The 26,547-nt window shown below is 36.1% G+C and overlaps 1 protein-coding gene across 3 annotated transcripts in view; it reads right to left on the bottom strand.

Moving 5' to 3' along the window:
• The window catches only part of Srp9 (signal recognition particle 9), a 66,082-nt gene that overhangs the window by 5,139 nt on the left and 34,396 nt on the right, over positions 1-26,547 (bottom strand). The gene's annotated exons all lie outside the window — the stretch shown is intronic.

Below are 26,547 nucleotides of genomic sequence, written 5' to 3'. Positions count from 1 at the left end.
GGTTGAGAACTACGGTGGCATTTCCTTTATCCACTTTGGTGATTACTATTTCTTTGTTTTTCTTCATTTCTATTAGCGCTTTATATTCTCCTTTAGATAGGTTGGTTTTCGGTGGTCTTGCTTTGGTGAGGACACCGGCTACATCCAGTCTGACGTTGTTCGCGATATGGTTTGGAAGGTTACGGATACCACGTTCTATCTGAATCATTATTTCTTCGGTCGGTATTTTCCTTGGAGTTATGGCGAAATTGTGGCCACGTGCCAGTGTGTTGAGTACTTCAGGCTTCAAAGTGGTGGACAAAAGGTTGATTACAGTGTCGAGAAGTAGTTGAGGTTCAGAAGTAGTCCTTTTTCAAGTTTTCAAATTTCTTGATGTGCCGACTTCGTATCTTTTCAAATTCTTTTGCTGTCAAAGCACACGAGACGTCATAGAGAATCATCCAAAGGTCGTGGTTCAGCATGCCAGAAAGCTCCTCCTCTAGCGCCCGAATAGCTTTGTTTACGTCGGCAAGAAGAACACACATAGAGGTGATTTGTTCTCGTAGTAGGGCGAAGCTGGCACAGTTATAAATGCGGAGAGCCTTCTGTGAAGAGAAACGGTGCTTGAATTTTACACAATTCGGGATTACCTCATTATCCCGGCAGTGTTTTAAAAAGGTCAAATGATTTAGTTGTCTCGAAGTCTTCAGCTTTAGTTTGCTGTATTGGCAGGCCTTGCGTGTGATTGAATCTCTGTGGATGATAGTAATTCTTGTAGATATGGGATACTCACCACCATATTATGGTGGTGAGTATTCCTGCAAGCTCTCTGGTCAATTTTTGCACAAAACTTTTATAGTTTCTGTATTCAGCTTTGAAATGATGTTGGATTTAACATCCACTTAATTTATATAATTTTGCATCGCCGAAGTGAAGCCTTTTGGCTCTTTATTTTAGTAAATAAAATTTATATATCTGCTAAGAGATAATTACTTAAGGGACCAAATGATGGCGAGGACTATGGGTGGGGGAGCATTGGACCTTATTTATATTCATTGGTGAATGGTTTTGACTTTGGAGATTGCAAAACATGAAGAATATTCTATCAAGAAGGGATATTTGTGGAACAAAAAGGCAGGTGATTAAAATATGTTTAGCAAAAAGCTTAAATCTGTACCATGACATAAAACATTGCAGGGTAAGGATGTTAGTAGTGCATGGGATATAGTTAAGGATCACCTAGAGGAAGCAGTACTAAATTGTATACCTAGGGTAAGGAGGGTTAATCGGGTAGGAGTTAAATGGATGAGTAATATCATTAAGCACAAGCTGAAGAAGAAGAAAATGCTGTGGAGGGTATATAAAGAGAAAGAAGACCAGCATGGCAAGGAAGGCAAAATTAGATTATGAGAAGAATCTAGCCAAGCAAGACAGAGGAAATCCCAAAGAGTTCTTTTGTAATGTGGCAAGTAAGAGGAAGAATGACTATGGAAGATTAACTTTAATGAGTGATGATGGTTACAAAGAGACAGAAGCAGAAAAAATAGTTGAGTTACTGAGTGACCACTTTGCAAAGGTATATCATCCTAGTGAGGTTACTGCTTTAACCTATGTGACAGACACTAATGTGGGAACAGTGATGTGGGAACTTCTTGCAATATCCTAAGAACCACCAATTCATGGATGAATTGGTGGTTCTTAGGATATTGCAAGAAGGTGCAAGAGAACTGGCAAAGCCTTTGACTAGGCTCTTTAAGTCTCAAGTCTAGTAGAGTTCCAAGGGAGTGGAAAGAAGGCAAAATAATTCCCTTGCATAAAGGAGGTTCTAAAACTGCAGTAGCAAATTACAGACAAATCAGTATCTCAGACATAGTGGTAAAAGTACTAGAAAAATTGATAAAAAAGAGAATCCAAGAATGGATAGATAAAAATATGATACTATACGAGGATCCAGAAAATAATCAAAAGGAAACTATGTCTATTTGGCCATATATGTAGAATGAATGAGGAGAGAAAATTAAAAACATTGCTGTTTGGAATGACTGAAGGAAAGAACAAAAGAGAAAGACCAAACAGAGAATGGGGCGATGACATCATCAAATGGTGCGGAAACTCTATACACAAACTGAGTCATCTTGCACAAAATAGAATGCAATGGAAGAATCATATCAAGATGGCAGCAGATGCCTACGAGCATTGGACCCATGGTTGTTGATGATGATACGAGGATCAACATGGCTTTGTGAAAGGTCAGTAATGCCTTAGTAATTTACCAACTTTTTATAATATAGTAAAGACTGAATTGGATAAAGGAAATTGCTACAGGATGATTTTGCAAAGGCATAACAGAGTTCCATGTGGTATTCTGTCAAATCCTCTTATCTACTAGTTAAGTAGATAAGAGGGTAGACAGATATCAAAAAGTGGTATAATGGAGGGACAGAATCGGGGCAAAAAAAGGACCATTGCTGTTTAATTTGTAGATATATAGGAAGTAACCTGAAAGCAAATATTCAGTTTGCTGATTATGGGAAATTAGGCAAAGTAATAGTTAATGGGTATCAGTTTAATGTAGATAAACGTAAAGTTATGTATTTTGGGATAAAGAGATTACAAGCCATGTATCACAATGACAGCACTGTACTCTAAGAAATAAACGAAGCTAGAGATTTAGAGGTAGTGGTCGACAGAATTAAAGTTTAGAGGGGGTCATATTGCTAAGGTAGCCCATACGATTACATGGCTAGTGAAGAACAGATTAACAAGTAGGGACAAGGAAGTTGTTATTATAAGACATTAATTTTTTAAAATTTATTTTATATTTAATTTTTGTATATTTTTACTAAACCTTGGCAGGACTTTAGTAATGATAGATCATACTGCACTATTTCAACTCATGATGCCATATCTGCAATGTCAATCCTTTGGTCTTTTATGCCTGTACTATTGTTACACTTTTAAAATCAATCATGGCAAATATGTTCAAGACAAAGTGAGTGAAATTCTATGAAAAGAAAAGAAAAACATAATTATGTAAAGAGTGTATGTTTACCATATATGTCAGCATATAAGAAATTAAAACTTGAAATCAAAAAACACTGCTAAAAAATCTTAGACTCCAGATATAAAATCTGAACCTTTGAATTTGGCAATGGAAAACATCCTCAAGCAATCGTGCAGTTTCTGGAGTAACATACTGTGTAGCTGTGTTCTAATAAGTTGAACCAGAAGACCAGTATAAATGTCAAACTATTTTATCAATCATTTCACATGGGATGATATTATTTATAAAATAAATTACAGTAATGAAAATATCTAAAGTGACTCCTATGACTACATTATATTAAATGCAAAAATTAATGTGCAAGAAGCTATCATTAAGTGTAAAATCTGGAGTCATCTTATATGACATGTATGGATTTTCACCTTCAAAACTTAATGCAATAAATGTACATTTGAATAAGCATCCAAGCTTCATTTTCTTAACATATCAAATTCAAGTGCCATGAGTCATATCATGGACTACCATGATATGATTGATGGTTAACTACGGTGATAACAATATGTGGTGAGGACCGTATCTATTCCATATAATGTCATCAGTATTCATGGCTGTAAATCTAGTGTGTGTTCACGAGGCCAGTTTGCCTGTTCTTAGGGACAAAAAAAACACGTTTCCAGGTGAAAAACCACTCTACCCCATATGAGATCAACTAATTCACCTTTAGTCAAAAGAGACCAGATAATGGTTCTTCAATTCATAGATGAAAATCAAACCCAGGTCTTTTCAACTAAAGAGCTTCGTCGAAATGCTCAAACATGAAAGTACAAAAGTGGTGCAGTGGCTACAGTGCGTAATTTAAAAGCCAGGTTAGAAAATCGAATTCCAGATGACTGAAACAGAGCTCTCATAGTACCAAATCTATAAAAATTGCAATCAAACAATGTAAGAATTACTGAATACATATACACTTGAAGTAGAAAAAGCCATCAAAACCCTGAAATGTGGCAAGGCAGTATGGAGTGGGTGATATTCGACCAGAAATGCTCAGGTATGGAGGTATAAAAGTCATATAGTGGCTACACTGCATAGGTCAGAAGGCCTGGACAGAAGAATAGATGATTGGAGCAGAGCTCTCATAGTACCCATATATAAAAAGGGAAATAAAACTGAATGTGAGAATTACAGAGGTATTTCTCTACTGAGTATTCCGTAAGATATATGCAAGTATACTTGAGAAACGGTTCAGAAGGATTGTGAAAGGGAAGCTTGGTAAAGAACAAGCTGGATGCAGGTGAAATAGAGGTTGCCAGGATCAGATTTTCACTTTACGACAAATAGTTGAGAAGTCATGGGAATATAACAAAGATCTGTATTTACGTTTTGCAGATCTGGAAAAGGCATAGGACAAGGTAGCGAGAGAAAAGCTATCAAAACGCTAGAGTTGTATGGTGTCAATTGGGCATTATATCATGCAATACTTAGTCTTTATTTGAGTTGTAAGTCAGCAGTTAGAATTGAAGTACAGGAAGGTGGTTTAATATTAAATCTGGTGTCAGACAAGGATGTACATTGTCACCTCTGTTATTCATTATCATATGAATAACATTATGAAGGAAAGTGGTATTAAACCTGATATCAAAATTGGAGATGTTAATCTCAGCTCTTTTCTCATCCACATAAAGCTCTTTGCTTTATGTGGATGATGTCATACCTCTGAATAAATTCGCTACAACTCTGCAAGATTCCCTGACTAAATTCAATAACTGTTGTAATAGGTATAGTATGAAGATCAGCATCATGGTGAGATCTTTCTGAACAATAAATATAAAATGTTACATTCAGGCAATAACAATCAAGGAAAAGAAGGAGTAACCATAGTATTCAACAAGAGGCAAGGTATAAGAAAAGTTTCATTGACTATGTTATTGTTGATAGTGATGTTTTTCTCCCTGGTGCAGGACACCAGAGTGTACACAGGATTTGAAATTGGAAGTGATCACTATTTAGTCATGAGGGATAAAATTCAATTTCATATTGAAAAGAATAACATGTAAGAAAGTTTTAAAGCGAATAAAATTTGAGTAGCACTCAAACATGAACTGTAGATTAAAATACACAAAGATTATTGAAGAACACATGAAAGAGTTTGAGAACAGGAACCAAACCTTGGAGATTCAATGGCAAACTCTGAAGAAAACCCTGATTGATTCATCCAGAGAAGCTTGTGGTGAGGTGTCTGCAAGGATAGAAAAATCAGAACTCCATGGTGGACACAAGAAGTTAAAGAGGCAGTGAAGGAAAAGAAGAAAGCATATCAAAAGTTCCTGTCAAATAAGTCAGCTTGTGCTCTTAGAGAATACAGAGACAAATGCAAGAATGCTAAACACTGTGTAAAACTAGCTAAACAGAAGTCATGGGAAGACTTTGGCAAGAATATAGAAAATAAATATCAAGAAGGAGGCAAAATATTCTGGAGGTTGTTGAAGAAGGTTAGAAATGGAGGAAAGAGTGCTGTAAAAGGAGTTAGAGATGATAAAGGTGGCATGAAAACAGAAGGAAAAAAAAAAAAGATATCCTTGAAGTACGGAGTAATTACTTCGGAAAATTGCTAAATGAAACACGCAGTGATAGCACAGTGGTAAAAAACACTCAAATGGCATACAGTCAGGAATACATATCCATACTAGAAGTAGAAAAAGCAATCAAAGGCTTGAAATGTGGAAAGGCAGCAGGAGTAGATGATATTCGACCTGGTCAGAGGAGCAAATTCTCGATGATTGGAGTAGAGCTCTCATAGTACCTATATATAAAAGGGAAATAAAACTGAATGTGAGAATTACAGAGGTATTTCCCTACTGAGTATTCCTGGCAAGATCTATGCAAGTATACTTGAGAAACGGTTGAGAAGAATTGTGGAAGAAAAGCTTGGTGAAGAACAAGCTGGATTCAGGCCAAATAGAGGCTGTCAGGATCAGATTTTCACGTTATGACAAACAGTTGAGTAAATAATTGAATAAATTCATGTGGAATATGAGAGAAATTAGTCTGAACACTAAATTAGCTGTATACTAATCTGTATACACTGTTTGAACAGTGTTCAAACCAGTTTTAACTTATGGATCTGAGAGCTGGGTCAGAAGTAAAACACTTAACCAAAGACCAGAGATGACCACAGATATGAGAGTCCTGAGAAAGATTAGAGGTGTGAACAGATGGCATCAATGGCAATATCATATTAAAAACGAGGATATTAGGAAAAGACTTGACATTGTCAGCATCCAGGAATGCATTAGCAGAGCTAATCTCAGGTGGTATGGTCACTTTAACAGAATGGGAGAGGAAGATTAGCAAAACAAGTGTTCTCTGTCAGGTTGGCAGGAAAATGACTCAGAGGAAGATCAAGATATATGTGGATTGATACAGTAAAAAGTGCCTTAGACGATAGAAATATAAGATCTGATAATGTTGGAGTCTTGATAGGTAACAGGTTGATTTGGAGGAAAATTGTAGATAAGAAGTTAGTAATGATGTAAATTTTTCATGTAGTACTATCATATCCTGTACACCCCCTTGAGGGTACCTGTCAGGAATTTGATGATGATGATGAAGGTTAGCAATAATAAAACAAAGACAATGAAAATATGCAGAAGTTGAAAATATCATCTGCATTGTAAATGGAGAACTTACAGACCAAGTAAAATATTTCGGCTACTTAGCCATGATTTTTAATGAAGATGGTAAACTAAATATGAAAATAGACAACAGAATCAACAAAGCTGGAATGGTAGGAAGTCAACTAAACAAATTTATATGGAATAAGAGAGAAATTAGCCAAAACACTAAATTAGCTGTATACAAGACAGTATTCAAGCCAATTTTAACTTATGGATCTGAGAGCTGGGTCAAAAATAAAACACTTGACCAAAGACCAGACCGCAGATATGAATCCTGAGAAAGATTAGGGGATTGAACAGATGGCATCATTGGCAATATCATATTAAAAACAAGGATATTAGGAAAGAACTTAGCATTGTCAGTATCCAGGAATGCATTGGCAGCGCTAATCTCAGGCTAATCACTTAAACAGAATGGGAGAGGAAAGATTAGCAAAACAAGTGTTCTCTGCCAGGTTGGCAGGAAAAAGACCCAAAGGAAGATCAAAATATAGGTGGACTGTACAGTAAAAAGTGCCTTAGAAGATAAGAAATATAAGTTCTAATAATGTTGGAGTCTTGCTAGGTAACAGATTGGTTTGGAGGAAAATTGTTGATCGGAAGTTAGTAATGATATAATTTTTTCATGTAGTACTATCATATCCTATACACCTCTTGAGGATACATGTTAAGAATTTGATGATGATGATTCCCACTGATTCCTGGTAAGATTTATGCAAGTATGCTTGAGAAAAGGCTTAGACAAATTGTGTAAGGGAATCTTGGAGAAAAATAAGCTGGGTTCAGGCCAAATAGATGTTTTACTTTAAGACTAATAGTTGAGAAATCATGGGAATATAACAAGAATCTGTATTTAAGTTTTGTAGATCTGGAAGAAGTATACGACAAAGCCAAGAAGAGATCTACTGACATTTTTCTTAACCCCCCCCCCCAAACTGGCCATGACGTCTATAGACGTCATGCTAAATCTGGATACAATTCTGTAACTTCCATTGAATAATATGGATAAGAAGTGCAATTTGCTCTCACTATTTCATCCACATTGCCGGTGGGGTGTTAAAGGAGCTGGAGATTGAAGTTGTTGGGAAACATTATGGGGAAGGTGTTCTAGAGAAGAGAGATAGATGGAATAAAAGTGAGAAATACAATAAGCTGGTTCAATGGGTTTGCAGTTGAACTGAAAAATGATGTTGAGCAGCTGCTGTTCTTGTTTTAACAACCCCAACAGCAAGTAGAGGAGTTTACCAATTCAGAGGAGCAGTGACCACAAGAAAAAGAAGGTAATAACTGTCTCCTGTATCTAGATATAGTAATGACATGGAAAATGTAACTTATTATGGACCATAACTTCCTAATGATTCATTATCCTTTTGCAAACAGAGAAAACCCACTCATACAGGAAGATACTTATATAAACAATCACACCACCACCCTTGCCAAAAGTATGGCATCCCCCTAAATGCTTATTAAGCTAGGACAATTTGTTCAATTGACACAGCCCTTTAAACAGAACTTAGGCGTCTTTACAACATTAGCCAAAAGTTACAGCCCATATAAAATAGATAAAATAATACATGCACACCCTAATCCCTCATGCAACCAGAACACAGGATCACAGCAAAACCCTTTCCATCTCGGATATTAAAAGTACTGAGAAAAAAAAATTCCTCAAGAATCATCTCTTCAGGAATCTCAGAAATTTTGGAGGACTCTGAAGAATGACACAAGAGGGCAGAAGATGGAGCAAATGGTGAATTTCAAGTTATTTTTGGAAGTCTTTAGTGTCAATTAAGTCCTTTTGCATCACTATATTTATGAGTGTATGTATAATTAACTGTAAGGATAGTGTGTTTAATATTCTGATTTTTAAAGTTTGATATTTGTTTTCTTACACAGTATTGTGCACCATGGCACTGAGGCACAAAATAATAGTGGCCAATTTTATCATCATCATCATCATCAAATTCCTGCCATGTACCCTCAAGGGGGTGTACAGGATATGACAGTACTACATGAAAAAATTACATCATTACTAACTTCCTATCTACAATTTTCCTCCAAATCAGTCTGTTACTTGTCAAGACTCCTAAGGCACTTTGTACCGTATCAATCCACCTATATCTTGGTCTTCCTCTGGGTCGTTTTCCTGCCAACCTGGCAGAGAACACTTGTTTTGCTAATCTTTCCTCTCCCATTCTATTTAAGTGACCATACCACCTGAGATTGGCTCTGCTAATGCATTCCTGGATGCACACAATGTCAAGTTCTTTCCTAATATCCTCATTTTTAATATGATATTGCCATTGATGCCATCTGTTCACGCCTCTTCATTTAGCAGTTTTTCAAAGTAATTACTCCATACTTCAAGGATATCTTTTTCTCCTGTTTTCATGTCACCTTTATCATCTCTAACTCCTGTTACAGCACTCTTTCCTCCATTCATAAGCTTCTTCAACAACCTCCAGAATATTTTGCCACCTTCTTGATATTTATTTTCTATATTCTTGACAAAGTCCTCCCATGACTTTAGTTTAGCTAGTTTTACACACTGTTTAGCTTTCTTACATTTGTCTCTGTATTCTGTAAGAGTAAAAGCTGACTTATTTGCCAGGAACTTTTGATATGCTTTCTTCTTCTCCTTCACTGCCTCTTTAACTTCCCGTGTCCACCAGGGTGTTCTGATTTTTTTATCCTTGCACACAACCTCACCACATGCCTCTCTGGCAGAATCAATCAATGTTTTCTTCAGAGTTTGCCACTGAATCTTCAAGGTTTGATTCCTGTTCTCAAACTCTTTCATTTTCTTTTCAATAATCTTTCTGTATTTTAGTCTACAGTTCACATCTGAGAGCTGCTCAACTTTTATTCGCTTTAAAACTTTCTTACATGTTATTCTTTTCAATATGAAATTCAATTTTCCTCTGTACACTCTGGTGTCCTGTACCAGGGAGAAAAACATTATCAACAATAACATAGTCAATGAGACTTTTCTTATTCCTAGCCTCTTCTCTCCATGTGAATTTGTGCACATTTTTATGTTGGAACATGGTGTTAGTAATAACCAGTCCATGTCCTGAGCAGAAATCCAACAGATATTTGCCATTATTATTAGCTTTGCTCTTTTCTCCAAATTTTCCCAAAATATTTTTGTATGTCTCAGAATCATTTCCTACTCTACTATTTAGATCCCCAACAAGGACCAACTTTTCCTTTTTCATTGTGTCAGTTGCTTTTTCTAAAGCCTCAAAAAATTCCTCCACTTCTACCTTAGTAGAGCCTTCTGTGGGACCATAGGCACAAATAAGTCTCATTGTCCAGTTCCCCATTCTCATATTTGCCCACATTACTCTACTTGAGACTGACTGCCATTCAAGAAGATTAGCCTCGTATTTTGTGTTGAATACTATGGCTACTCCTTCTTTTCCTTGATTGTTATTGCCTGAATATAACATTTTGTATTTATTGCTCAGAAAGATCTCACCAGTTTTGGTCTTTTTTGTTTCAGTCACCCCTATTATGTCGATCTGGTACTTATCTAATTCCTCAGCTAGCTCCATTTCTTTGCCATTCAGGCTTCTTACGTTGATAGTACCGATCTTTAACTCTGGTGATGTTGAGTTGGGGTTTGTTTTCAGATTTGTTCCAGTAGCTGACTTTTCGCTGTTCGCCCTGGTTCCCTGGCGAAAACAACGGGGGCCTTGTTTAACCGGACGACGCCCCAGCCGGCATGAAATTTTGTCATGTTGTACCATCGTTTTTTTTATTTTGGTTTAACCAATAAGAATACAATTTGGTCGGCTAAATCCCAAATTGCCAGCCCATCCTTGTTCGTTCAGTATCAAAGTAGATACCAAACAGGGTGCACCACGAGAAGGTGAAGATTGGACATTAGGTCAGAAGCCCTGGTTGGTTCTCCGCATTCCTTGAAAGGCTATGTGGAGGTCTCCTCTCAGTTATACAGCTTTGACCTTCGCTGCAGATTGTGCGAAATGTGTGGCCTTTGAAAAACGAGAGATTTTTGGAAGGAGAAAAACTGGAGAACATGTTTATCAAAAGTGTTTTGTGAGTGAATGCCAGAAGTGTGAAGAGAGTAAGAAGAATTCATTTCAGACAAATTATGGAAACTACAACCATGTCAGAAATAATTATTTTAATTTCTCGACTTTTTGACCTTCATATTAAGGTCATCATCTGGTATATATATACACACACACACATATATATATATATATAGAGAGAGAGAGAGAAGCTACACTACATTTCACACACAGTATGCCAAAGAGACAATGATTTGATCAACAGTTATTCTACTGGCCTGTCCTCTAGTGAAAGAATAAAAAATTAAATTAAATAAATAAATAAAATAACTACATCAAAGCTATATTCTATTAATGACATCAGAGAATAATTTCATATAGATAGTTTTATTACAGCAAAATTGATGTCCTAATTTAATATGAGAGTTGTTATATTAGAGTTAAGATCCTGGATTACCCACAGTCCTATAAAAAATAAAATAAAATAAAATAAAATAAAAAATTCTAACATGTTGATTTCCATAATTTGTCTGAAATGAATGCTGATCACTATGTAAGACTAAACGAAAAGAGTAAGAGGAGTGATAGCAGTGAGTTGAAAGATAAAATGCATGATAATACAATTGGTTCAGTTAGTGCTGCATGCGGTACAAGTGACTTTACAAACAATGCGGTACAAGTGACTTTACAAACAATGCGGTGGATAAATGAAGAGAATGACCAGAAGGTAATGGAAAAGATAGCATACTTACATGGAGTTCTTCACAGAACAAACTTGAGATTGTGTCATTGGAGAAATGCCTAGAAAATGATATGTATGATACAGATGAAAAAGAAAGGAAAGAGGAAGAAGAGCATAGAAGAGTAAAAGCATGAAAGTGTGGTGTCAGATTTTGTATGGTGATTTCCCATACAAAATGATTCACTGATATCACTGAAGTTATGCTGTGAAAGAATAAATAAAGAGGTGTTTATTTTGGCTGGCACAAATGATTTAGCAGGTGACAAGTGTGGTATGTGAGAAAACATGAAAGAGTTACTAGTGCATGATAGAGGTGAACTGAGACAGTTATGATTGCAAATGAATCAGTGCACATCGAGGACAGTTCACATTTGATGCTATTTGGTGTGAGATAGATACCAACAGGACTAAATATGTAATTGGTTACTGCTATAATTCAGGAAATATAAGAGAGAATGTAGATATGCATGTGCAAAGTAGCATGATGAGTACAGATCAAATAATTATTATGAGGGATTTCAACTATGAGTATATATACAGGCAGTGGCGTATTTAGGTATTTCCCACCCCTAGGTCCGCAGAAAGTGCCGCTCCCCATATTTAATGAACATGTTGATTTACATGAATAACCTATTTATATTGTAAATTCGTAATATAAATATAATTACAAAAATAAGAGCCTGGAAATTTCAGCTGCCCCTCAAAATTTGCCGCTCTAGCCCCGGCCTATACCTAAATACGCCACTGTATACAGGGTGGCCATAATTAAACTTTCCCTATTCAAAGCTGTATGTAGCTCGACAACCAAAATGCCACCAAATTTGTAGGGAGACTAATCAAGACAGGAAGAATTCTGCAAAAAAAAAAATTTAGTTTGAAAAGTCACCAATGGGGAGGGGGGGGGGGGGGGGATATGGTGCTGTGCAATGTAAAAAAAGCATTAAAATGGACACACAAATGAATAACAAAGATTAAAATGAAATAAAAGATTACCTTTATGTGTTGCACTTATAACACAGCAATAAAATATTTAATATCAATATAATTTAGCACAGTAATTACGATATTACAGTTACTGAAGTGTAAGTGTTGTCACAAATCTGTTACGCAACTCTGGCACACTGAGTTCACGCACGTGAAAGAGGAGCTGGTTCAATGTGGCCACCATTCTCGTGGACCAGACACTGCTTCCTGTATGCACCATTTTCAACAGCAGAACATAATATGTTAGTAGGAATGTTTGTCACAGTCTGTGATATGTTATCCCTTAAAGGTTGCCAGGTTCAAGACACTGCCACAATAGATGTTGGCCTTCAGGTAACTCCACAACCAAAAATCACACGAGGTAATATCAGTGGAGTGAGGTGGCCATGCAACTGGAAAGAAGCAACTAATCACTCTTCTGTGAATGACGTTATAGAAACTGCTGTACAACGTAGGGAGTGCCCCATCTTGCATAAAAATGGTCTCATCCAGACATCGTCATTGCTGAAGTTGCAGAATGACAACACATAACATCATTTCCATGTGGTAATGGAACAAGTTACTGGTCCTGTCAGAGTGATGTCCTCAAAAAAGAATGGCCTTATTATAAAATCTGCTGTGAAGCCGCACAAATGATAATTTTCAGTGAGTGTAATAGGAGTTCTTGGAGCACATGGGGTGAAGCCTAAATACAGTCCCTTTCAGATAAAAAAAGATGCCTTATCTACCCACAGAATTTTTCAAGGCCAAGCATCAACTTCTAATATGACCAGAAACATCAGAGCAAATATCAGTCACTTATCATAATCATGGTGTAGCAGTGGCTGTATGCAGCTTATCTTGTATGGATAGAGTGTAATAATTTTGCACAAAATTTTCCATACTGTGGAATAAAGCATATCCAATTGTCACACTACTCCATGGGCACTGCAAAACCAGCAACATTTTTGTGTGATCTGTTGGCAGTCGTAGTGGCAACTTCTTCAATTACCTGTGGCGGCAATAGTTTCTGTCCTCTGGAAGGTTGAACACCCAAAGATTCTGTTTCTTCAAACTTCCAAATCATCAAGTGTTTTCTGCCAGGTTGGCAGGAAAAAGACCCAGAGGAAGACCAAGATATAGGTGGATTGATATGGTAAAAAGTGGCTTAGAAGATAGAAATATAAGATCTGACAATGTTTTAGCCTTGACAGGTAATAGATTGATTTGGAGGAAAATTGTAGATAGGAAATTAGTAATGATGTAAATTTTTCATGTAGTACTATCATATCCTGTACATCCCTTGAGGGTAAGTGTCAGGAATTTGATGATGATGAGCTGTGTTAGCTGACAGAGGACCTTTACACAAGTTGCGGCAGGTTCTAAACTCATGAAGTGCAGATGATGCATTGCACTCATTAAGGTAAAATAACTTTATAAGTAATGCGAGATAAGATAAAGTGAGGCACATGTTGAACACTACTATCAATAGGAATGTGTTTGTGAAGTTTTTCCTTTACTTTATAGCTCTTACGATACCAGCAAAATAGGTGTTCAACTTTATTTTATGCAAATCTTTGCTTCCTGGGCTACAACAGTGCCATATTTCCCCTATCAGTAACTTTTCAAACTAATTTTTTTTTCCCACAGAATCCTCCTCCTTATGTCTTGATTAGTCTCCCTGCCAAATTTGGTGACATTCTGGTTGTTAGATAGAGTTACTCAAGGATTGAACAAGGATCTGATCACTGCATCAGAGAACTTAACACTTAACCAATGTAGTCTTGACCTGGGAGATTATGACAAGCTGAGGAGTCAGCTTTCAGCAGTGCCATGACATAAAAATTTGGATAGAAGAGATGGTGGTAAATGGGAGATGGTCAAGAGGCATTTGAAGAATGCAATATCTAAATGCATACCAAGTAAGAAGGATAAATCAGGTAGGAATGAGGTCGATGAATAGCTTAAGTAAGCAGAAGTTACACACAAATAAAAGGTTGTGGAGGGATTATAAAGGAAAAGTGATCGGTATGGTCACTTTTCCATTAGCAGTCCATGAGTATAAGGCACAAAAAAGTATGGTAAGTAGGGCTAAAGCTGATTATGAGAAGAAAGCTAGCTGACAAGTCAAAAGAAACCATACAGAGTGCTTTTGCTATGTGGCAAGTAAAAGGAGGAATGGCTATGGAAGGATGACTAAATAATGATGATGGTGGGGAGGTAAGAACCAAACCAAACAGTTGAATTAATGAGTGAGCATTTTGCAGGGATGCTATCTAAGTGGTGACATTACAATGCCAGATGTGACATTGACTGAGAGTTGAATAGAAATTGAAGAAAACGTGGTACTTAAAATATTGCAGAATTTCAACACAAACACAGTCATGCTATTAGATGGCATATCAGCTTGTGTATTAGCAGAATTGTAAGGGAATTATCAGCTTCTCTGACCAAGCTGTTTAATTTAAGCCTCAGTACTAATAGAGTAGAAAGAGGGCAAAATAATCCCACTGCTTAAAGATGCTCCAAAACAGAAGTAGCATATTATAGGCCAATCAGCATCTCAGGAGTGGTGGTTAAGGTATTGGGGAAATTGATGAAAGACAGAATTTAGGACTGGGTGGACAGGAATGTGATACTCCATAAGGGACAATGTGGTTTTATTACTGGTAGGTCTTTCCTTAGTAATTTGCTTACTTTACATAATCAAGTGACAACGGAGTTAGAGGAAATGGCTACTTTGTGATATTGTTAGACTTGGCAATATGAATCTGCTGATTTGGATTAGAGGATGGCTGATGAAGAGATATCAAACAATGGTTTCTGGAGAGTTAAGTCCAGGAGAAGGAAAGTAACCTGTGGTGTACCACAGAGCTTAGTACTTGGCCTTCTGTTATTTAATTTATATATCAATGATATAGGAAATGATCTGTCAAGAAATATTCAGTTACTTACTGATGATGCTAAACTGGGAAGTGCAGTGGTAAATGAAGGCATTGCAGAGATACTGCAGGAAGGCTTAAACAAACTAGCAGTATGGGCAAAGTTAAATGGCAGTGAGTTTAAGGTGATGCACTTAAACTGTAAGATGATGTACTTTGAGAAGAGATCAGAAGCTGTGTAGTATATTGATGAAACTACAGAGGTCAGGGACTTGATTATGATTGTCGACAAGGAGTTGAGGTACAGAGGCCATATTGCAAAGGTAACCAAAACAGCACATCAGATTATGTGGTTGTTGAAGAACAGACTAACAAGCAGGGATAGAAAGGTGATAAGACCACATCTGGATTCCAAGATTCCATGGGGATGAAGAAGTTGTGGAGAAGATCCAGAGGTGAGTGACAAAGATTGTAAATGGGAAGAGCAGTGGTAAATGAAGGTGTCACAGAGATCCTGCAAGAAGACTTAAACAAACTAGCAGTATGGGCAAAGTTTGACAAAGATTGTACTAGATCTGTGGAATGCTCCCTATAAGAATAGACTGTAGGCTTCAAAAATTAGCTGATAAGAGATAACTTAATATCAGAGAAGCATTTAAGCTATTAAAGGAGTTTTATGGGATCGACACTAGACTTTTCAGTACATGGCAAGAGAGAAGAGAACAAGAGGTCAGTCATAAGTGGAAGTTGTATATGAGTGGTGTTAGCAAGGGTGTTAGAACTAGATTTTTCACTTAGAGGATGGCGAACGGGTGGAATGGGTTGCCAGAGGTGGTTGCGAATGTTTCATCAGTGAATGAATTTAAAGAGACGTATGATAGGTATTGAGTGAATAATGGATCTCCCATGATGAGTCTTCTGCCTCCACGGAGATACCTGTATAATAATAATAATAATAATAATAATACAATCTCCATACACTTTGAAACATCCCATTCAGCTAGCTACCTTCATCCAGTCTCCTAAAGATCAACTTTATCCTTTTGCACATGCTGGTGTGTATAAAGTTCATTGTGCCTCAGGTTTAGCCTACTTTGGCAGGCTGGTAGATCATGTAACATTTTCCTTGAGGAACACAAAAATTACATCTGTAATTATCTGTATGGCAAATCGAAATTGGCAGACCATGCTCTGAATACTCCTTTACATAGGATTAGATGGAGGAAAACAATGATATTACACAGAAGACGTGTAGGTCCGAGAGACTATTTTTAGAATTGGCATCAGCTATGAAGCCCTCTCCTAACTTCAACTGCATTGATATCCAAAAGATCTGAGAGACCATCAAAAGATCATTTTGAGATCTAATAGCCTGACTTCTCCAAATTAACTTTATGGTTATCCAGCCTATAGAGAGCACCATGCAAGTTCAGTTACAATTTAAATGGTTTCCTACAATTATTTAGTTCAGTATTTTGTATTTGTCAGTTATAATTGTGATCTAAAGATGCTAGGTAGAAAACCATCAAAATATTAGTCTAATAAATGCATTTTTTTATAATTGTTGCTTAGAAAAATCTCACCTGTTTGTTTGATTTTTTGTTTCAGTAACACCTATTATGTTAATCTGGTACTTCTCCAATTCTTCTGCTAGTTACACGTCTTTTCAGCTAATCTTGACTTGGAGTTTGACTTTTCACTACAGTTTCCTGACAAAAACAGTAGGCATGGCACTCCATCATAGTTGCACAGTTATTTTATTTTGGTTTAAGCCAATAAGAACACAATTTTGTTGAACTAAATCCCAAATGGCAAGCCCATCCTTGTTTAGTAGGAATACAGGTATCCACTAATGGGGTCCACCATCTGAAGGTGAAGATTAGATGTTAGGTCAGGAGACCCTGGTTGGTTCTCCTCCCAGTTATCTGGCACTAACCCCTTAAACAATCTCTATATAAACTATCTAATATAAGGCAATTAAGCTTATGGGTCTTGTCAAAAACTGTGCATTTCAAAGGAATCCATCAGAATTGATCCAAATTGGTCGTTCATAATTATATCTTTGAGCAAGTGGATATTTTAACTATCCAGGAATCAACATTAATAGCCACAATGATATGCATCAAGAAATAGAGAAGAAAACTGAAAAAGCCAACAGTGGGTATTTAAACTATCTATAAATGACATTAACTTAAGATTGCAAAACATGGTCAATAGCAAAGCAAGATACAGTAAGTTTTCTGTCATCACATTCCAAAGAAAAGCAAGAAAAATTTTTGGATCATATTGCAATCAAAATACTGGACTAACTACAAAACCTGTTTCGAAGATCCAGTGTTTAATCAAACAAGTACAGTAGAACTCGGTTATAACGAATTCCACGGGACCGCATATATTTGTTCGTAATAACCGTTATTCGTTATATCCAAGAAGGTCATAATTTGAGCAAATTAAAAATGTTTTCAGATTTTTCTCAGCATAGGTATATAGGGTAACATAAATACATATGTGCATACATACATATAAAGAACAAAAATTTATTTTTAAAACTTCCCATTTTTACATAAAAAAATCATCAAGCGTGCTTTGCTTTGCACACGACTCATGTTTCATATGTTTGAAATTGTTCCTTATACCACTAAGACACTTGAATGTGTCGTCTGAACTTACAGATTGCGATTCCACAAATCTTGTTAAAACATGTAAAGCACTTTCTGCTTCACACCAGGTAACGATTTTCTCATCATTGCTATTTTCTTCCTAGGAGTCACTACTACTATTATCTTCTTCTGGTGTATGAGAGATTTGTTTTAAGATGTCAGCGTCTGTTGGTATACCCAAGTTGCGACGCCATTATCAATGTCTATAAAATTATCAATCTCTGCGCACGTTTCAAAATTGTTCAAGTTTTGCACTTTTAGCCACGCTGATAAAGGTAAGTTATCCTCTTCATCTTCTTCAGATTCGCACTCGTATTCCACAAGACCGGCTTTCTTAAAACAGTTTTGTATCATAGACGATGACATCAAATTCCAAGAATCACTCATTAAACGTATTGCATGAAGTACACTGATCTTTGAGTCGTAAGCATAAGCATTTTCCGTGGATTTTTCTCTGCGTTCTATCAGTTCCAAGACTAACAGACAACGAAAATGGGATTTAAAACATCTAATTACGCCTTGATCAAGTGGTTGCAAGACAGATGTCACATTCGGTGGCAAAAAAACAAGTTTTACGTTTGTTAAATTAGCCACTACAGGATGGGCAGGACAGTTGTCTATCAATAACAAAATTTTCCAGTTTTCACTGCGAAGATTTTTATCACACTTGCGAATTTCATTTTCGAAAATTGAAGATGTCATCCAAGCCTTCTTATTTGCTGTATAATCAATGGGAAGTTTCTTTATGTTTTTAAAGCATCTAGGCTTTGCCGATTTTCCAATTACAAGAAGCTTTCTTTTATCTACCAGTCATGTTCGCACAAACTAAAACTGTGAGTCTATTTTTGATAAGTCTTCCGCCAATGCACTTTTCGATTTTAAATTGAAAAGTTTTATCGGGCGTTAAATTATAAAAATACATGCATTAAATCAAATGTAATTCAAATATACCTTCAAAATTATTCATTATAAACGTGAATTCGCTGCAACTGTGATCGTTATAACAGAGTTCTACTGTATTTCCAAATAAAACTGATAAGAAAAGAACTCAGCAAGATCATGAGTACAATGGATGGATATATATCATAAAGAAAGACCTAAGACAACTGGATGAGCACTTTATGCCAGATGCAACCTATGACAGAGACAGATGGAGAAATCTAGTAATAGCAGCATTAGACATAAATAGTCCTTTAAGCTGTTGAGCAGGATTAATTGGAAATATCAGTATCACTACACTAACCATGCTCAGTATCTGATCCCTTGTTTATGGTTAATTGCTTCTCTATGAAAACTTTATCTAAAGAGCAAGGTTTAACCAAGATGTAAAAAAAAAAAAAAATTCATTAAAATCTAGATAAATTAATGCATTTAAAGATGCTTCTGAAAAGGGTTGATCAACAAAAATCTGACAAAGAGACCAATTTGTTGATATGAAACCAGCAGAAAGAACTTAAATTCAAGACAGAGGAAAGTCTTATGATTTTGTTGTCAGTCAAATCTTCACACTTGTTAAGAACACAAGGATGCACTGATAATATGAAATAGGAAATATCACTATTTAGTTTGAACAGGATGAAAATTAACTTCATAATGAAAAAACGAGTACATTTTTTTTAAAATAATTGAAGTGTTTCAGAGGTAAACTGTAGATTCAAATATACAAGTATTATTCGAGGAAAAAAAAAAGTTTGAAAATAATCCAAGCTAGGAGATTCAGTAACAGACTGAAAATACGCTGATTTTATTCAACCAGAAAGGCAATGTGGTACTGAACTTTTCTACCCTTGTCACCAAAGGTAGAAAAGCCTAAACTCCATGGGCCTCAAAAAATTAAAGAAAGGTAGTCACGGAAAAGGGGGTGCTTAAGGGTCAAAGCTCTATAACTGAGAGGAGATCTCCACATAGCCTTTAAAGGAATGCGGAGAACCAACCAGAGCTTCTGACCTAATGTCCAATCTTCACCTTCTCGTGGTGCACCCTGTTCGGTATCTACTTTGATACTGAACGAACGAGGATGGGCTGGCAATTTGGGATTTAGCCGACCAAATTGTATTCTTATTGGTTAAACCAAAATAAAAAAAACGACGATACAACATGACAAAATTTCATGCCGGCTGGGGCGTCGTCCGGTTAAACAAGGCCCCCGTTGTTTTCGCCAGGGAACCAGGGCGAACAGCCAGCTACTGGAACAAATCTGAAAACAAACCCCAACTCAACATCACCAGAGTTAAAGATCGGTATTATCAACATAAGAAGCCTGAATGGCAAAGAAATGGAGCTAGCTGAGGAATTAGATAAGTACCAGATCGACATAATAGGGGTGACTGAAACAAAAAAGACCAAAACTGGTGAGATCGTTCTGAGCAACAAATACAAAATGTTATATTCAGGCAATGACAATCAAGGAAAAGAAGGAGTAGCCATAATATTCAACACAAAATACGAGGCTAATCTTCTTGAATAGCAGTCAGTCTCAAGTAGAGTAATGTGGGCAAATATGAGAATGGGGAACTGGACAATGAGACTTATTTGTGCCTATGGTCCCACAGAAGGTTCTACTAAGGTAGAAGTGGAGGAATTTTTTGACGCTTCAGAAAAAGCAACTGACACAATGAAAAAGGAAAAGTTGGTCCTTGTTGGCGATCTAAATAGCAGAGTAGGAAATGATTGTGAGACATACAAAAATATTTTGGGAAAATTTGGAGAAAAGAGCAAAGCTAATAATAATGGCAAATATCTGTTGGATTTCTGCTCAGGACATGGACTGGTTATTACTAACACCATGTTCCAACAGAAAAATGTGCACAAATTCACATGGGGAGAAGAGGAAAGGAATAAGAAAAGTCTCATTGACTATGTTATTGTTGATAGTGATGTTTTTCTCCCTGGTGCAGGACACCAGAGTGTACAGAGGATTTGAAATTGGAAGTGTGCACTATTTAGTCTTGAGCAGGATAAAATTGAATTTCATATTGAAAAGAATAACATATAAGAAAGTTTTAAAGCGAATAAAAGTTGAGTAGCTCTCAGATGTGAACTGTAGACTAAAATACAGAAAGATTATTGAAAAGAAAATGAAAGAGTTTGAGAACAGGAATCAAACCTTGGAGATTCAGTGGCAAACTCTGAAGGAAACATTGATTGATTCTGCCAGAGAGGCATGTGGTGAGGTTGTGTGCAAGGATAAAAAAATCAGAACGCCCTGGTGGACACAGGGAGTTAAAGAGGCAGCGAAGGAAAAGAAGAAAGCATATCAAAAGTTCCTGGCAAATAAGTCAGCTTTTACTCTTACAGAATACAGAGACAAATGTAAGAAAGCTAAAGAGTGTGTAAAACTAGCTAAACAAAAGTCGTGGGAGGACTTTGGCAAGAATATAGAAAATAAATATCAAGAAGGTGGCAAAATATTCTGGAGGTTGTTGAAGAAACTTAGGAATGGAGGAAAGAGTGCTGTAAAAGGAGTTAGAGATGATAAAGGTGACATGAAAACAGGAGAAAAAGATATCCTTGAAGTATGGAGTAATTACTTTGAAAAACTACTAAATGAAACAAGCAGTGATGACAGCACAGTGATAAAAAACACTGACCAGGCATGCAGTCAGGAATACATAACCATACTTCAAGTAGAAAAAGCCATCAAAGGCTTGAAATATGGAAAGGCAGCAGGAGCAGATGATATTCGACCAGAAATGTTGAAGTATGGTGGTATAAAAGTTTTACAGTGGCTGCACTGCATAGTTCAGAAAACCTGGACAGAGGGACAAATTCCCGATGATTGGAGTAGAGCTCTCACAGTACCCATATATAAAAAGGGAAATAAAACTGAATGTGAAAATTAAGAGGTATTTCCCTACTGAGTGTTCCTGGCAAGATCTATGCAAGTATACTTGAGAAACGGTTGAGAAGACTTGTGGAAGAAAAGCTTGGTGAAGAACAAGCTGGATTCAGGCCAAATAGAGGCTGTCAGAATCAGATCTTCACTTTACGACAAATAGTCGAGAAAGCATGGGAATATAACAAAGATCTGTATTTATGTTTTGTCAATTTGGAAAAGGCATATGACAAGGTGCCAAGAGAGAAGCTATTCAATATGCTGCATTTATATGGTGTCAATGGGGCATATTTGAGTTGTAAGTCAGCTGTTAGAATTGAAGGAAGTACAGGAAGATGGTTTAATGTTAAATCTGGTGTGAGACAAGGATGTACATTATCCCCTCTGTTATTCATTATCTATATGGATCACATTTTGAAGGAAAGTGGTATTAAACCTGATATCAAAATTGGAGATGTTAATGTCAGCTCTTTGCTTTATGCGGATGATGTTATACTTCTAAATAAATCCACTACAAGTCTGCAAGATTCTCTGACTAAATTGAATAGCTGTTGTAATAGATATGGTATGAAGGTCAGCAATAAAAAGACAAAGACAATGAAAATAGGCAGAATCATTGAAAATGTTAATTGTGTTGTGAATGAAGAACATGTGGAACAAGTAAAACATTTCAGCTACTTAGGCACGATTTTTACTGAAGATGGTAAATTAAACATAGAAATAGACAACAGAATCAGCAAAGCTGGTATGGTGGGAAGTCAATTGAATAAATTCATATGGAATAAGAGAGAAATTAGTCGGAACACTAAATTAGCTGTATACAAGACAGTGCTCAAACCAGTTTTAACTTATGGATCTGAGAGCTGGGTCAGAAGTAAAACACTTGACCAAAGACTAGAGACCGCAGATATGAGAGTCCTGAGAAAGATTAGAGGCGTGAACAGATGGCATCAATGGCAATATCATATTAAAAATGAGGATATTAGGAAAGAACTTGACATTGTCAGCATCCAGGAATGCATTAGCAGAGCGAATCTCAGGTGGTATGGTCACTTAAATAGAATGGGAGAGGAAAGATTAGCAAAACAAGTGTTCTCTGCCAGGTTGGCAGGAAAACGACCCAGAGGAAGACCAAGATATAGGTGGATTGATACAGTACAAAGTGCCTTAGACGATAGAAATATAAGATCTGATAATGTTGGAGTCTTGACAAGTAACTGACTGATTTGGAGGAAAATTGTAGATAAGAAGTTAGTAATGATGTAATTTTTTCATGTAGTACTGTCATATCCTGTACACCCCTTGAGGGTACATGGCAGGAATTTGATGATGATGAGTCACGGAAAAGAGAAAGCTTACTGAAAGTTCCTAGCAATTAAGTCAGCATATGTTCTGTGAGCACATACAGAGAAAAATGCAAGAAGGCAAAGCAGTGTGTAAAAGTAGCTAAACAAATTATGGGTAGATTGGTAAAATAGAAGTAAATATCAAGAAGATAGCAAAATATTCTAGTTACTACTGAAAATAATGTTTAGCAGAGGAAAAAGTGTTGCAAAAGGAATCAGAGATAATAAAGGTGACATAAAAACTGAAGGTAAAGACAGATATTCTAGATGTCTGGAATAATTACTTCGAAAAAGAGATTCAAACATGGGTATATTTCTATGGCCCCTCTTTCAATATTGCAAAACATTGAAAGAGGAGCCATATTCGTTTTCAGCATATAACTTTTCCTTTTTGTGGTTACAGCTGGTATTGTGGAGGGTTAACAAGTTTTCAAAATTTGTTACTGCTCCAAGAAGGTCATCTGAAGGTGCAGCTATTTTTTTAGTAATGATATTCAGTAATTACCATATTTTCCAACTTATAAGGTCCACCGTTGTATTGGACACATCACATTTTTCATGTCGAATTTTTGGGGAAAAAAATAAAATTCTTTGCAGTATAAGAAATTTTTCATGTAAATAATTTTTTATTTTACATTTTAATACAAGTATTATCTGTTTATAAGATAAAAAACAATTCTTAAAAAATCAATACACATACACATATACAGGAATACCTCGATTATCGCAGTTATTGTTGCCACGAAAAATACACCAATAATCGAATCTGCGATAATTGGGATAAATAATGCATTTAAAATGGGTGATCATTGCCAAGGATTTTTCAAATCTATTAATTAAATTTTATATATGAAGTAAAAAAGAAATGTGTTAAACGTGTTAAGTAAAAAATGAATGTTCATTTAGAAAAACAACATTATTCTTTAATCTTTATTTATATATAAAAGGAGTACAATACAGTACATACAATTATTCTTTCTTGGATAAAAATTGGTGTAGAGTTGTCTGGTGGAATTTTTTCTTTCTTTTTTTCTTCGTATAAAACTCGGTAGTAACGGATAGAATTTTCAATTTCCTGATGAACTTTCATTGATTGCTCGAGATTAGGATTGCCGTTCAAGATTTTTTCTTTAAAATTTTCAGCAATTCTAAATATTTCGTCCATTTCTTTGAGGGTAAATTCCTTCAGTGCCATGTTAATTTGTTCGTCATTATCATCGATTTGAGCATCGTAAGCACGTTCTCTCTCTCGAGGTTAATTAGATCATCATCCAGCTCCTTATCATGTGACTGAAGCAGGTCCTGAACGTCACCTTTTTCAATTTCTTTTAGTCCTAGATCAAAGCCAAGCTTAGTTATGTCATTGATAACATGGGTTACTTCATTTTCAAATCCTTTAAAATCATTTGCACAATGAGGAATAATCTTTTGCCATGCCGCTCTCAGGTTGCTAGATGTTACTTCACTCCATGCTTCCTTGACATTCTCAATGCAATTTTTGATATTGAATGCCTTCAGAATTCTGTCAAAGTCATAGCTTCATCTCCTGTAGTCTTTTCTATTGCTTGTGAAAAAGTTCTTAGGTAATATGCCTTAAAGGATGCAATTATAACTTATTCCATTGGCTGGATGATGGAAGTGGTATTAGGTGTAAATAAATAACTTTTACATTTTCGCACAAATCATTCAGTGCTGTTGGATGGCTAGGTGCATTATCTAATATCAACAAGATTTAATGACTTGCAGTAGCTTTCAGCTTCAGGACAAAAACAATTTTTAAACCAATCCTCAAAAATGGTTTTGTCATCCAAGCTTTTCTATTGAACCTCCAATGAACAGGGAGAAAATTTTTATCTAAACTTCTAAGTGGGCGAGGATTTTGTGAACGATAAATAAAGAGAGGCTTCATCTTGTAATCTCCAGAAGCATTGCCACATTGTAAAAGAGTTACACGCTCCTTCGAAACCTTGTAGCCAGGCTGTGATTTTTCATTTTTTGCTAAAAATGTTTCAGTGGGCATTTTTTTCCATAATAAGCCTGTTTCGTCAGCATTAAATATCTGATCATCGGTATAATTTCCTTCTTCAATGATCTGTTGCAATTCAAGATACAGGAGGCAAGGTTGAGGTTTGGTCATGTGATGAGGAGGGAGGACAAGTATGTGGGAAGAAAGGTCATGCAGATGGATGTGCAGGGGAGGAGGAAGAGCAGTTGGCCAAAGAAGAGATGGAGAGAGCTGGTGGAGGAGGACTTGAGTATGAAGAACTTGAATGTGCTTATAGCCCAAGACAGGAGGATGTGGAGGAGACTCACTGAGAACAGAGACCCTACTTAAGTAAGACAAGCTGCAGAAGAAGAAGATTGTTTTTCTTTTAAAAATTAAAGGTAGCAGTGTTATTCCATCCACACAGCACAACAAAACAACAGTATAGTGGGTTTTTTCGTGACCAGAAGTTTTAATAATAATATTTTTTTACCTTTAGAGTCAACAGTCTTGTTCGAGGGCATATCAAAAGTCAGAGGCACGTCATCTGTATTAGCTATCTGTTGAAAGTTCAAAATTGGCTAGTTTTCTAGCATTTATGATGAATCTGTGAAACTCAATTTTATTTTTGATTTTGTCTGGATTTTTTTTTTTTTTTGATATTTTCGTTTTTGCAGATATAAATAATTTCTCTTCATAAATCTAAAGGACTATGATGGCAACTCCGTAAAATCAATGGTATTTCTTTCTATTGCCAATAATTTTGCTCGTTGAATAATTATTTTTTGCAAACCAATCTTCTTTGATCCATTATCCAAGTTTTTAATTCATTTTCAATTTCTAGTTTTCTGCAGAGATTGTGTTTTTTAGAATCTGCTTCTATTAATTGCTGCTCTTGTTTCCTCCAAGTTCATACTATTTTTTTTTCCTGTAGGTGAAGGCCCAAAGTGCCACTCTGCTGCCATTCTTTGTGTTCTCAATCACGCTATGCTTAAATGCGATTGTATAGCTATGTCTATGCTGCATGGAGTCCATGGGTTATAAAAAAAATAAATAAATATAATAATGTATTGATTGCTAGTTTAAATGCGTGACTGTTTACAACTGTGCAACTATTCAAACTGATCATGCATTACAGACAAGTGATGATGCACCTTAACTGTGCATACATAAAAAAACACATCACTGCACAAGATGCACCAGTTCATAAAACTCATTCAAAAAAACAGGATGCATCCTAATTTTCAGATAAATTTTAGGTACAAAAAAGCGCATCTTATAAGGCAAAAAATATGATAATTTGCTTTTTTATTTTCACAAGTGCAGAAAGTAAAAATTAGTTTTCAGAAGCACTGGGGAAAAAAAGTTTAAAAAATCAAATCAATTCCAGACAATTTTGAAGTCTGGTGATTTTATATTAGCACAAATTTCATAAAACATA

This window comes from Typopeltis vanoorti, chromosome 10 (genome assembly GCF_054136105.1).
Source record: "Typopeltis vanoorti isolate ZY-2024b chromosome 10, IOZ_Tvanoo_1.0, whole genome shotgun sequence".
In the NCBI taxonomy this organism is placed as follows: domain Eukaryota; kingdom Metazoa; phylum Arthropoda; class Arachnida; order Uropygi; family Thelyphonidae; genus Typopeltis; species Typopeltis vanoorti.
This window is presented reverse-complemented; position numbering and strand designations above follow the sequence as displayed.